The sequence below is a fragment of the Chiloscyllium plagiosum genome, chromosome 31, assembly GCF_004010195.1.
Source record: "Chiloscyllium plagiosum isolate BGI_BamShark_2017 chromosome 31, ASM401019v2, whole genome shotgun sequence".
NCBI classification, from domain to species: domain Eukaryota; kingdom Metazoa; phylum Chordata; class Chondrichthyes; order Orectolobiformes; family Hemiscylliidae; genus Chiloscyllium; species Chiloscyllium plagiosum.
Genome location: NC_057740.1, coordinates 6,783,364 through 6,796,515, shown reverse-complemented (window position 1 = coordinate 6,796,515; position 13,152 = coordinate 6,783,364). Strand labels below are relative to the sequence as shown.

The 13,152-nt window shown below is 39.8% G+C and overlaps 1 long non-coding RNA gene across 1 annotated transcript in view; it reads left to right on the top strand.

Annotated features, from left to right (window-relative positions):
* LOC122565189 overlaps positions 1 to 12,728 on the top strand; it is a 37,555-nt gene extending 24,827 nt beyond the window's left edge. The window contains exons 3-4 of the long non-coding RNA XR_006316105.1: positions 5,487 to 5,673; positions 12,587 to 12,728. This is a non-coding gene — a long non-coding RNA (uncharacterized LOC122565189). The remainder of the gene's footprint in view (positions 1 to 5,486; positions 5,674 to 12,586) is intronic.
* Positions 12,729 to 13,152: the final 424 nt, after the last annotated feature.

The following is a 13,152-nucleotide window of genomic DNA, read 5'->3' as shown; positions in this document are numbered from 1 at the left end:
TTCCTATCGGAAAGATGTTGTGAAACTTGAAAGGGTTCAGAAAAGATTTACAAGGATGTTGCCAGGGTTGGAGGATCTGAGCTATAGGGAGAGGCTGAACAGGCTGGGGCTGTTTTCCCTGGAGCGCGGAGGCTGAGGGGTGACCTTATAGAGGTTTACAAAATTATGAGGGGCATGGATATGATAAATAGGCAAAGTCTTTTCCCTGGGATTGGGGAGTCCAGAACGAGAGGGCGTAGGTTTAGGGTGAGAGGGGAAAGATATAAAAAAGAACTAAGGGGCAACTTTTTCACGCAGAGGATGGTACGTGTATGGAATTTGCTGCCAGATGATGTGGTGGAGGCTGGTACAATTGCAACATTTAAGAGGCATTTGGATGCGTATATGAATAGGAAGGGTTTAGAGGGATATGGGCCGGGCGCTGGCAGGTGGGACTAGATTGGGTTGGGATATCTGGTCAGCATGGACAGGTTGGACCGAAGGGTCTGTTTCCATGCTGTACATCTCTATGACTCTACTTGTCTGGTGAGTTATTGTGTTCCTCCCTGCTTCCATATCCTGATTTGCAGGCATTTCTAGGGCAACATTTGTCTCCTCTACTGTGAAGATTGATGCAAAATTTTTATTAATCTGCTGGTTCCTTATTTTCTAGTATTAATACCCCAGACATACACTGCATAGGACTAATGATCACGTTGTTAACTCTTTTTAATGTATCTCTAAAAACTCTTCTTTATCTATTTTTATATTTGAATCTAGCTTTCTCTTATCTAATTTTTCCCCTCGATATTTTGGTCATTTTTTGATTTTTAAAAAATATTTTCTCCAGATCAACAGCCAATCTTTGCATTCTTAAATGTTTCTCTTTAAGTTTGATATGACTTTTAGTCTTTTCAGTTAACCCCAGATAGTAGGCTGCCCTCTTATTGGAATTTATCTACCTTGTGATTTCTGAAATTCCCCAAATGTTTGACATTTTATTGCTATTATCCTATCTCTTAACCTAGTAAGCTCTACTTTCATGTCCTTATTATTGCCCTTATTTTAAACACTAGTTTTGAATTCACTCTACCTCAAACTAAATTTTTTATTTAATCACATTGTGGATACTGCTACCTGTGGGCACCTTCACTGAGGTCATTCATTAATACTAACTCATTGTGCAAGACCAAATCTAATGTAGTCTGCTTTCCATTGGTGTTCTAAGAAATTGTCCTGAAATCATTTTATGAATTCTTCATCCAAACTTTGGTCCATCTGATTCTTTCTATGAGTAGAATAAAGTCTACCATGATTATCACCATATCATTTTGACAAGCTCCCATTCTTTCCTTTATACTTCATCTTCACATATAATTACTTCTAGGGAACCTGTACACCACTCCTACAAGTGACTTATCATTTTTCATGTCTCATCTCTGCTCAAGCCACTCTGCATCCTGGTTTCCTGTACTTGTTATTCTGCTCTATTGTGCTAATACCATCCCTAATTAGGAGCCACTCCTTCACCTTTTGCAAACTTCCCATTCTTCCTAAATGATACGTACCCTTCAATATTCAGAATCCCTTTCTTTGTCCTACCTGTATGGATCAGAATGACTGATCCTCCCACTCTCATTGAATGTTCCTCTCCATCCCTAAGCAGATGTCCTGAACTCTGGCATTACGCTTGCAACATATGCCTTCTGGAATCTTGTCCTTTGCTAAGGTGAACAGTGATAATCTTCCTCCCTGTTGTTTTTGACTATCGTTATATCACTTTTTGCTTCTTCCACTTGAATGGCTTCCTTTATCACAGAGAGAGAAAGTAAAGACTGCAGATGCTGGAGATCAGAGTCAAAACATGTGGTGCTGGAAAAAACATAGCCAGTCAGGCAGCATCAGGAAAGTTAACGGTTCAAACATAAGCTCTTCATCAGGAATCCGGTATCACAGTGTAATGGTTAATTAGTTCTTCCACTCTGCAGTCCTTGCTCTCATCCAAACAAGCTGAAAGAACCTCAAACCTCTTGGACAATAGTAATCCCAATTGAAAATGTATCTTTCTTTATTATCTTGAGATTAGCAGGCTAAAACTTGCTTTTTCTTAACCTGCAGTGCTTTAATCTGATCCAGGGTCATGTATGATCTCTTAATCCAGTCTATCACATGCTTCTTTTGTTGCCTAATACACGTAGTTCTGTGTTGTGTATTCATCACTCATTTTTTTTGGGATTTGATAGATGATGCTCCTGGCATGCTCTCCTGAACTCTTTATTAAATTAGGATTAGTCCCATGGCTTGGTGGTAAAGGAAGAATGATAAATAAGACAGGTCACAATGAATGCAAATGTTGCTGCAGCTGATGGCCCAAAACCACCTAATGTCAAGCTTTGAGATGCTATATCTGTCTGAGTCTATACTAGTTAGCATGATGATCATGTCATTCAATGTGATTTAATTTGTTCTCTGTGTGAAGATGGGTCTTTGACCTGACAAGGACTGTATAATCTTCGAGAGAAAGTGAGGGCTGCAGATGCTGGAGATCAGAGCTGAAAATGTGTTGCTGGAAAAGCGCAGCAGGTCAGGCAGCATCTAAGGAACAAGAGAATCGACGTTTCGGGCATTCCTGAAGAAGGGCTTATGCCCGAAACGTCGATTCTCCTGTTCCTTGGATGCTGCTTGACCTGCTGCGCTTTTCCAGCAACACATTTTCAGCAAGGACTGTATAATGGTAACTTTCACCAATGCTGCCATGGACTGATGCATGTGCAGATTCTTCCTGATTTACAAAGAGCAATACAGCACAGGAACAGGCCTTTCAACCCTCCAAGCCTGCACCGACACATTTTCCCCTTCATACTAAAATTATCTTCAATTACAGTTTCTTAAGTGCTGCAATTCTGTCTGTTTCCACCAATTGAAACCTTGGAAAAACTTTACATTCTATCCATACCATTCACAATCTTACAAACTTCTATCAGGTCGCCCCTCAACTTTCTGTGTTTCCAGTGAAAATAAACCTAGTCGATCCAACATTTCATCATTTCTAAAATCTCCCATACCAGGAAACATCCTGGTAAACCCTTTCTGTACCCTCTCCAAAGCAGTGGTGACCAGAATGTACGCAATATTCCAAGTGTGACCTAACTAAAGTTCTATAAAACTGCAGCATAACTTGCCTATCCTTATATTTAATGCCCCTTCCAATGAAGGCAAGCATGCCATAGGCCTTTCTTTACTACCTTATCCACCTCCGCTGCCACCTTCAGTGATTTGGCAGACCTGCACACCCAAATCCCTTTGCATATCCGAAGGGTTCTGGCATTCACAGCATAACTTCCATCTGTACTTGACCTTGCAAATGGATCACCTCACATTTGTCCGGATTAAACTCCATCTGCTATTCTTCTGTCCATGCCTCTAATTGATCCATATCCTGCCTGTATCCTCTGATAATACTCCTCACTATCTGCAACTCCACCAATCTTTGTAGCATACACAGATTTACTAATTAGACCAGCTATGCTTTCCTCTAAATCATTTATGTAGACCACGAACAGTAGAAGTCCAGCATTGATCCACCGGTAAACCACTAGTCACAACCCTCCATTCCAAAAAGCATCCTTCCACTGCTACCCTCTGTCTTCAATGACTGATCCAGTTCTGAATCCATCTTGCCAGCTCACCCCTGATACCATGTGACTTCAGCTTTTATACCAGTCTGCCATGAGGGACTTTGTCAAAGGCTTTACTGAAGTCCATGTTGACATCAACTGCTTTTCCCTCATCAATCATCTTTGTCACCTCTTCAAAAAACTCGATCAAGTTAGTGAGGCTTGACTTCCCCTGCACAAAGCCATATCACTAATAAGTCTATTTGCTTCCAAATGCATGTAGATCTTGTCGTTGAGAGTTTTTACAAATAGTTTTCCTATCACCAACGTGACGCTCACAGGCCTGCAATTTTTTTGATTTTCCCTGCTACACTTCTTAAACAATGGAATAACATTGGCTATTTTACAATTCTCTGGAACCACACCTGTGGCCAAAGAGGATACAAAGATATCTGTTAATGCTCCAGCAATTTGTACTCTTGCCTCCCTCAATATTCTGGGATAGATTCCATCAGAACCTGGGGATTTATCTACCTTAATACTTTTTAAGACGCACAACACCTCTTCCTTTATTGTATAAATATTTTTATTTAAAACTCTTTCAACTCTTTTATAAAAGCAACTATATATTAAAAAAAACAAAATACTAAAAGATAGAGGTAGTACAACAGTGTCATATCGCAATACTACTAATAATAAACTACTTACTATTCTACCGAAAAACGTATCTACTTAGCTTAAACTAAACTACAATCAAATTAAATAAAAGTTAAATTAAGCTAAATTCAAATTAGCTTAAAATAAATTACATCACATTACTTTATTCTATTTCACCCACCACACCTCCACTGAAACTCCAATCCCTGGGAACACCAGTCATTGTACCCGTAATTTTTTTCCAGCCTCCCCCACCCCAGGGCCCCATGGGCCACCCAAACTGACTCCCACAGCTATATCACGTCTCTGATTAATATTGCCGATAAGTCTGTGTCTATATAATTTAGAAAGGGCTGCCACGTCTTTTAAAACTGCTCCGTTTTATGGTGCACTATATTTGTAAGGTAGTCTTGGGTGAGATGTTCCATCACCAGCCTGCGCCATCTAATCTTGTGAAAACTACTACAACTAAAAAACTAACCACTACATTTAACTTCAACAAACACCCAAATAAACTCCAATTCACTAGAGATCTCCCCCCTTACAGATAGGGGGCAATCCTCCCAATCCTTGCAATGTTTTTGGCTCCTTTCAGCTGAGGCCATGCCCCAGTCCCAGGTGTACACAGACAAAGGAAACATGTTATTTACATTCCTGAGAGTTAACAGTTTACACCCCCCCTCCCCCCCCCCCCCCCCCCCCACACCTCTTCTCTGTACACCTTAACCACAGATATAGCCACCTCCAATCCAGACAAGGAGAGCAAAAAAAAAACTCCAGACAATAACTAACTGATCGAAATGTTAAATAAATCAGTTTTTATATCAAGGCAGTATAGAATCTATAGAACCAATAACCACAAAAAGGGAGAGAGTAAAGAAAAGGGGCAGAGAAAGTAAACAAAACTGTGCCATTGGTCTGTAACGGTGCCCCTCCACCCCACTCCACTCCCAACCCCAGTCCTTTATTTCAAAGAGTTCACAAAGTCCTTTGCCTTTTCTGCTGAATCAAAATTATATACTGTCCCTCCGTAAGTGAAACGCAACACCGCCGGGTACCTCAAGGAATATTGAATGTTTAGATCCCATAATTTTCTCTTGACTTTATCTCTTCTTAATTATGGCTCCAGAGACGTTTTGAAAGAACATTATTCTGGAGCCTTTGTGTATTAAAGCCCGTGGATCTCTTCATCATCTTTTTGCTGTTTCAATCACTAATTGTTTTTCTTCATAGTGCTAAAGTCACACGAGGACTGGGAGGGGGCATGGGTCTAACTCGGACCTGCACACTGTGATCCAGTGGGCCCACTCCACACTCACCAGGCCCAATTCCACCTCCAGCCCCAGGAACTTCAGAAGCCACTTCTCGAGGGAACCAGTGAGGTCCTCACCTTCCTTGCACTCCAGAAGACCCACGAGCTGTAAGTTTTTGTTTCTTCTACTTTTATTTTCTAGGTATCCCACTTGTTCCTGAAGGACCCGAATCTGGTATTCCAACATTCGGATCCGTCCTCCCCAGACCTCTGCCATGGTCTCTGATGCTGCGGTCCTCTGCTCCACTGTTTCCACTCTTCGGTCCAGTGTTTGAATCTCCTACTCATGCTTCTTCAGCATGGCAGATGTTAGCTCCATTGTTGCTTTAATCTTTTCCCTGAGTTTGGCAAACTCTGAGAGTAAATGCTGCTGCACCATTAAATCCAAAGAGGCCACCCCAGGAATTTGAGCAATGGCTATGGGCACCCTGACACAATAGGGGAGTGTCCTGCCTGCTGTACTTTTCCTTTATTCACCTTCATCCTGATCTTGGAGCTGTCAGATCACTATTTTAGCAGCTTTAGATGTTCAACAACAATTTAAATTATCGATTTTTATCCTAGGGGTAGTTAGGGGTGGGTTAGTCCACCGTGCCCAGGGTATAGCACAGAGCCCAGCACAGCATACCTCTCAGACCACCACCATCTTGGATCTCTCGCCTCTTCCTTTTTAATAGCAACCTGGCTTAGAAATTCAACACTCCCTTCCCTAAGGTAATCCCCCTCTAATTCCTTCTCTTTGAACACCGACGCAAAATATTCATTTAGGGCAGCTCTTACCTCTTCTGGCTCTACACATAGATTCCCTCCTTTCTCCTTGATTGGGCTACTCCTTTCCCTGGTTATCCTGTTCCCTGCTTGTTGGTTCCCTCATCACATATCATGGTTCAGTCTGGTGTATATATCCTTCAGGACTCAAGTCAGTAGTGGTGCTACTAAGCCCAGATGAAGTTCCCAGCTTTCTATCCTCCATTCTTCAAACTGGTAATCAACATTGACTGATGAATGAGTACTCTTCAATGTAGGTGGTACATTGCAGGAGGTTTCCTTGACCATGTTTGATCTAATCTCAAGAAGCTTCATGGGTGTGGAGTTAATGACATGGACTCTTGGGGTCTATTCTTCCCAACTATATATCAGTGTACCATATCCTTCTGGCAGGTCTTTCCTACCAATAGATTGATGATGGCTGGGAGATAGATTCATAGAATCCCTATTGGCATTAGCTCGAGCTGATTTTGTAAGACAGTTACTATCTCAGGCTATTGCTTCATTTTATCCTTTAGTTTATTCACTTTTTAGTGAATGTTTTGATGAAGTAATAAGGAGAATTGCTGAAGGTAATGTAGTGGATGTTATCTAAACAGATTTTAGTAAGGCATTTGACATGGTTCCCAATAGCAGACTGCTCACAAAAATTACAGCCCATGGGATACAGAAGAATGTGACTGATTGGATCCGAGATTGGCTCAAAGGCAGGAAAAGAAGGATAATAGTTGACCAATGTTTTTGTGGATGGAAAGCAATTTCCATTGGTGTTTCAAAGGACTCAGTGTTGGGTTTCTTGCAGTTTTTGGTATACTGTGATGTTGTAGATTCAAATGATTGAAAAGCATGATTGGGAAATTTACAGATGACAAAAATTAGTATGTAGATGAGAGTGAAGATATTGGCTGTTGACCGCAGTATACTCTGGTTTAGTTGAATAGGTGGAAAAGAGGCAAATTGAATTCTATCTGGAGAAGAGTAAGTTTATACCTTTGGGGGTGGCATACGCAATGCACAGGAGGAAGTGAAAGACCTTTGAGTGCATTTCCTAAAGGTTAAACTGGAAGATAAGATAATAAAGAAGTCATTTGAGCTGTTTTCCTCCATTTAGTGACGTCTTCAAGATTAAGCAGGGATGTAATACTGGAACAGTGTAAGACATTGGTTTGGCCAGAGTAGGGCATTCTGCCTGCACTTATGATCACAACAGTACAGAAAGGATATAATTGTTCTAGAGAAAGTACAGAGAAGATTTTTCAGAATATTTCTAGGGCTGGAAATGTGTGAATATGAAGGAAGCTTGAATAGGCTATGATTGTTCACTTCAAAACAGAAGTGTGAGTTAGTTGAGGTGCACAAAATAATAAAGGACACTGATAAAGCTGGTATGGAAGACTGGTTTCTTCTACTGATGGGTGATTGATCAGAAATCACAGATTTAACATGATTGGTAAGTAGATGGGACATATGAAATACTTTTTATGTTTCTGGTGGGTTTCTGGAATTCACTTCTGGTTTGGTGGTTAAAGCAAAACCCTCAACTTGTGCAGATCCAGATACCTTCTATAAAGAAATGCTATAATCTGGTGTGGTTCAGATACTGGACTGGGATTAAAATGGGCTGCTAATGGCCTTTTCTCTACCATGACTTTTCTATGGTCGCTTAAAGTAGGGATTGTAGTGTAACAATTGTTCTTGTTTTGTAAAAGTAGTGAATACTCATGTTCAGAGTGAGGATCATAAATAATCTCAGAGTATGAATTATTTTCTCAACCAATTGTTCTTAATGGGTTTTTGAAGGGAAAAACTACCTAGGCTCTTAATTCACCTTTACTGGGAGTGCAGCTGTGAGACTACCAAGTGAAATAAGGCTGTTTTTCCTTTTTCTTTCTCACTGGTCTAGGATACTGAACTTAACTGTAAACATCATCACTGCTTTAGCTGAGATCTGATATTTCAACATAGCCAAGATTTGAAATGGCACCCACAGGTCATTATACTTAAACACGTGGTGTATTTACCATCAAGACATTAGATCAGGTTTTCATCTCAAATCAATCTCCTCTTCCCTTTCATTTAAAGGGTCACTCTTTAATAAAAAAAAAGCAGTGAATGGAGGCACTTGGACAGAGCACACTAATCTCCTGTACCTTTAAACACTGGACACAGAAATGGCCCTCTGATTTCACACTTGCAGCATTCTTAACCATGCTTGAATCATTAGCAAAGTAGCAGTCTAGTGCGAATATAAGGTGATTTAAAACCTAGTGTACTAGTCTAGTACAGGTTTTGAGAGACAGACTGGAAGCCAGGCCCCCTGAATAAATTTGGCAATCCTTCACAATTTAAACCTGAATTATCATAGACATAAGTTTACTAACAAAAGAACATAAACGCTGATTAATCATACAAAACATTGTTAAATCCAAAATTCATAACAAAATTCAAAATTGGTAATAATGCTGTCCCAAAAGCAACCTCAGAAGAGTCACTCTGCTATTGCACTAATCAACATACTTTTATATCTGTCTGGACTCTATTGAGTCAATTGAACAACATTTCCATACTGAGTCTTATTCTTGGTAAAGTTCACCACAGTGTTATCAGGTCTCATTTGGGAGCTCACTATCTGAGACGGCAGGTTTGTGATTTTCTATAGAATTGCATCTTTAATGGGGTCAACACAACATTAAAAAAAAATCTTCTGCCAACACAATTCCAAATATTACCATAAGACCATAGCAAGTTCCAAACTTTAACCATTGTCTGAGTAAAAATGTTTCTCCTGAATTCACAATTAGATTTATCAGTGTCTGTCTTATATTTATGGTTGTATAATTGGTTTGAGTAATTTCTGCCCAAATCAATTCAGCGCAAGAGCAATGTAAAGTGCTTTAAAATCAGGTTGACTCTGCAGTGTCACTTGACTGCCACAAAAGGGCAGTAAGAGCATAAGCTTTGAAAAGATGACAATATCAACTCACATTTGGTGTTTCAACACCAACACCCCTTCACTTGACACAAATTTGAAGAAAGATTGGTTATGAGGTATAATTGCTAACTGCAGTTATTTAAGATTCTGAGGAAAATATCTGCATTCCTCAGGATGAAGGTGGGGAAAGGATATGTTAAGATCATAAAACTTAAAGAAATAGAAACAGGAGTAGGCTGTTCGGCCCCTCATACCTGCTCCACCATTTAATAGGATCATGGCTGATGGACATTCCTCACGTCCCCTTCACTGCCCTTTGCCCATAACCTTTATTCCTCAAAAAATCAAGAATCTCTCTCAGCTTTAAATGTACACAGGGACTCTATTCCCACAGTTCTCTGTGGCAAGGAGTTCCAAAGTCACTCAACCCTCTGAAAGAAGAAATTCCTCCTCATCTCAATCTTAAATTGGCACCCTCTATTCTGAGACTGTGCCCTCTGGTTCTAGACTCTCCCATGAAGAGAAGAATCCTCTCAGCATTTACCCTGTCAGGCTCCTTAAGAATCCTGTATGTTCCATTGAGATCACCTCTCATTCTTCTGAAGTCCAGTGAGTTGAGTCCCAACCTATTTGGCCTTTGCTCATAGATGATCCTTCCATAGCAAAGATCATCCTAATGAATCTTCTGCTTTTATATAGATCAGTGTTAGGACCAAGTGTATTCAGATTAATTCTGACCCCGAGAAACCCAATTACAGAATAATACGATGATCTTCGATTTCTGCTGCCAGTGCACTTGTAGCATTTGTAAGCATTGCCCTAGATTCTACAGTTAATGACAAATAATTCTATAAGACAACATTGAACTTGGGCACCCAACCGTCATCAATCATCCCACAATTTGAAAGTGATATCTACTCAGGATTGTGAATTTCTGCCAGCTGTTTTAATGTGACTGACCAAACTGATTCTCAACCTGCAGATCTTTGGGGGCATGAACTGCACTAAGTGAGAGGAGCTCTTGGTTTTTGTGGTCCATTTAGTGAAGACTGAAATACAGGTAGTTCTTCTATAATATGATGGTTGCATTCTTGTGCAACCCTGTAGATATGGATGATTTTCCAGGTGCAGCAGGAATATGCTAGTTTGATGTTGGAGAGTTTCAATTATTTGGATTTTTACAAGATGTCTGAGAACTAAACCCAAAAAAAATGCAGAGAAAAAATCTGTCCTGAAATCTTCCAGGCTCCTTTAGATTACTTAGTGGGATACTGAGCTGTACAGACCAGTCCTAGATGTAAGCTTTATTTTAAAGCAACTTCAAGCTCTTAATCATTGATTATTTTCACTGCCTGGACTCATTCATGGACACTTAGGGATATTATCAGAACTTGTAATTGTGGAATTGTTCTCCAATGTAACTGTTTTGTTCCCTTCACAAATACTGACTGACCTGCTGAGTGCTTCCAGCATTTTCTGATTTTTATTCTGGATTACCAGCAACTGCAGTATTTTTTTCTATTTAAATGATTGCAGACATGAGTAAGAATATTTGAGTTTGTCTTTAATCATAACATTTTTCCTCTGATTCCCAAGCGTGTACCAGAAGTTTGAATACATTATCCTATCTGACAGTGAAAGGATGGAGTACGGTCAGAGATGCTAAGATATGGACCAGGTGGATGTCAAAGATCTTCTGGGGCTCTTTGAACCCTGAGGAGATTTGTTCGGTGTGCTAGAGCAGCCATTCCTTAGGTGCCCTGGCATGTTTGAAGGGGGTCATAGTCTGAAAACTGTGAGAAGGGGAGCCCCAAGGGTTTATGGGGCCATGGTAACTGAACCAATGAAATACCCAAGCCAAATCTAACTTGGAGCCTGATATCTTGAAACTTGCAGAAAAGCACCAAAGCTCAAGGATCGCATTAGGGCTGATAGATGTTTAATTTCAGACAGTCTTTTCAAAGTTCTGTCCAGTATATTGGAATGTTCACCTATTCTTGGTGTTCAATAATAAATGATTTTTTGTATCTCTGTTTGAAATGGAGTCCCTGGAATCTGAGGAAAGCTCCTGGAGGGCCGTGGCCAAAAAACAGTTGAGAATCACTGTGCTATCCACATTCGCCAAAGTAGTAAAAGTATTTTCATTTCATAGTAGTTTGTCATAAAGTGTTTTGACAAGTTTTTGAGTCACAAGATAAAGGGACATACACTTGGAAGGTTTTAAAAATGTGCACAGTTAGCTTTAATACTTTACAAAAATTGAAATTATAGGATTTGAATTGGCAGGGTCTCTCCAATGGTAGATACTCTGAGAAGCTTTGTATCAGAAGAAGGACTTTAATTCAGAGCTTCCAGTTCAGTTTTCAAATGTAAAGGATTATTAACGTTGTTTGAAAGAATTAGTGAAAAGTCGCATTGTGGACTCGATGGGCCGAGTGGGCTGCTTCCATATTGTAGGGATTCTATCATTCTTGGTGATTATTTGCAGTGTAATTTTGAATTCAACGCAAATTTTATTACAAACGCTAGAGGGCAGCAATGTATCACTTGGCAGCTTCACTGTAGCCTGTGGATTTCAAATCAGGACCAAGGACAGCAACCAATTCAATGTAAGATTTGCAATAAGGAACCATAAATGTAAGAGAGTCACTAAAATCCAAGGGAAATTAAGCAAACTGTTATTTACTCAAAAATTGATGAGAATATGAAACTGACTTTAACAAGGAAAAGTCAAGTAGCTAGCATAGATAGATCTAGGGCGAAAGTGGATCAGCACATGAACAGGAAATGAAGAGAAGTATAACCTCAAGACTTAGATGAGAAGGGCAGAGGAGGCTCATGTAGACCATAAACTTTTGTAAACTAGACAGACCAATGTCTTATTTTTGTGCTATATGTTCAATGATTAGAATCTTGCTGACTTAGTTTGTTTCACAGGTGACAGGCTTTTTAACCTGGATCTTGCTTGGGAAGAATTCTGGTGAAATCTTACTTCAGGTAATGAATTAGGCATTTGCCTCCGAGGCCGGAGTTAGGAATGGTGAACAAGATTCAAAGTCAAGAATGTGTCAAAATGCAATCATGATGCCAATAATGGAGAATACATTTGAAATTGACAGCCTGGTCTGGTGCCATACTAACAATGAAAGAAGAGATAAGGAGTGAGGAGAGAGAGGTCAAAGCATTTCATTGTAATCATGAAAATAAATCTGAACTACCTATTTGTATTATGAAAATAAATTTCATGATCAGCGTGTCGTGGGCCTGTAACCACAGTTACCAATGTTTTTCATTAACTGAGGCCTTATCTCTCTTGCATAGAAAATATTGAAGATGTCGCAGGGACTGTGAAAAAAGGCAACCCTAATCTCTGAGGAGTAGTAGTACTGTGAAGAATCACTTGCTACATGAATCATACAAGCCCTTCACTGACACCAAATCCTTCACCATCAACACCTTTGGCTTACTCTTGACCTGAAACTTAATTAAATAAATCATGTTAATACTGTGTCTAAAGATAGGCGAGAGTTTGTAAGTTTGCTATTGAACTTTGGGAACCCATTTCTTTATTCACTAAGACCTGTGTGCCATCTAGAATACACAGGTCAAGAATGTTCCAACAACACTTGAGAACCTCAACACTATCTAGAGCAAAGCAAGCTGCTTAATTTGCACTACATCCATATTTTAAAAAGCAGTACCTCAAATGGTGAAAAACAGGTTCAATATGTGTCATCCATGAGATGCCCTAAAGCATTCTGCTCAGGATCCTTCAATAACAACTTCTGAATCTGTAGATTCTGTCACTTAAAAGATCGAGAGGAGCAGATTCATAGGGACACCATTAACTGCAAGGTCCCTCCAAGTCATGTAACATCTTGACTTTG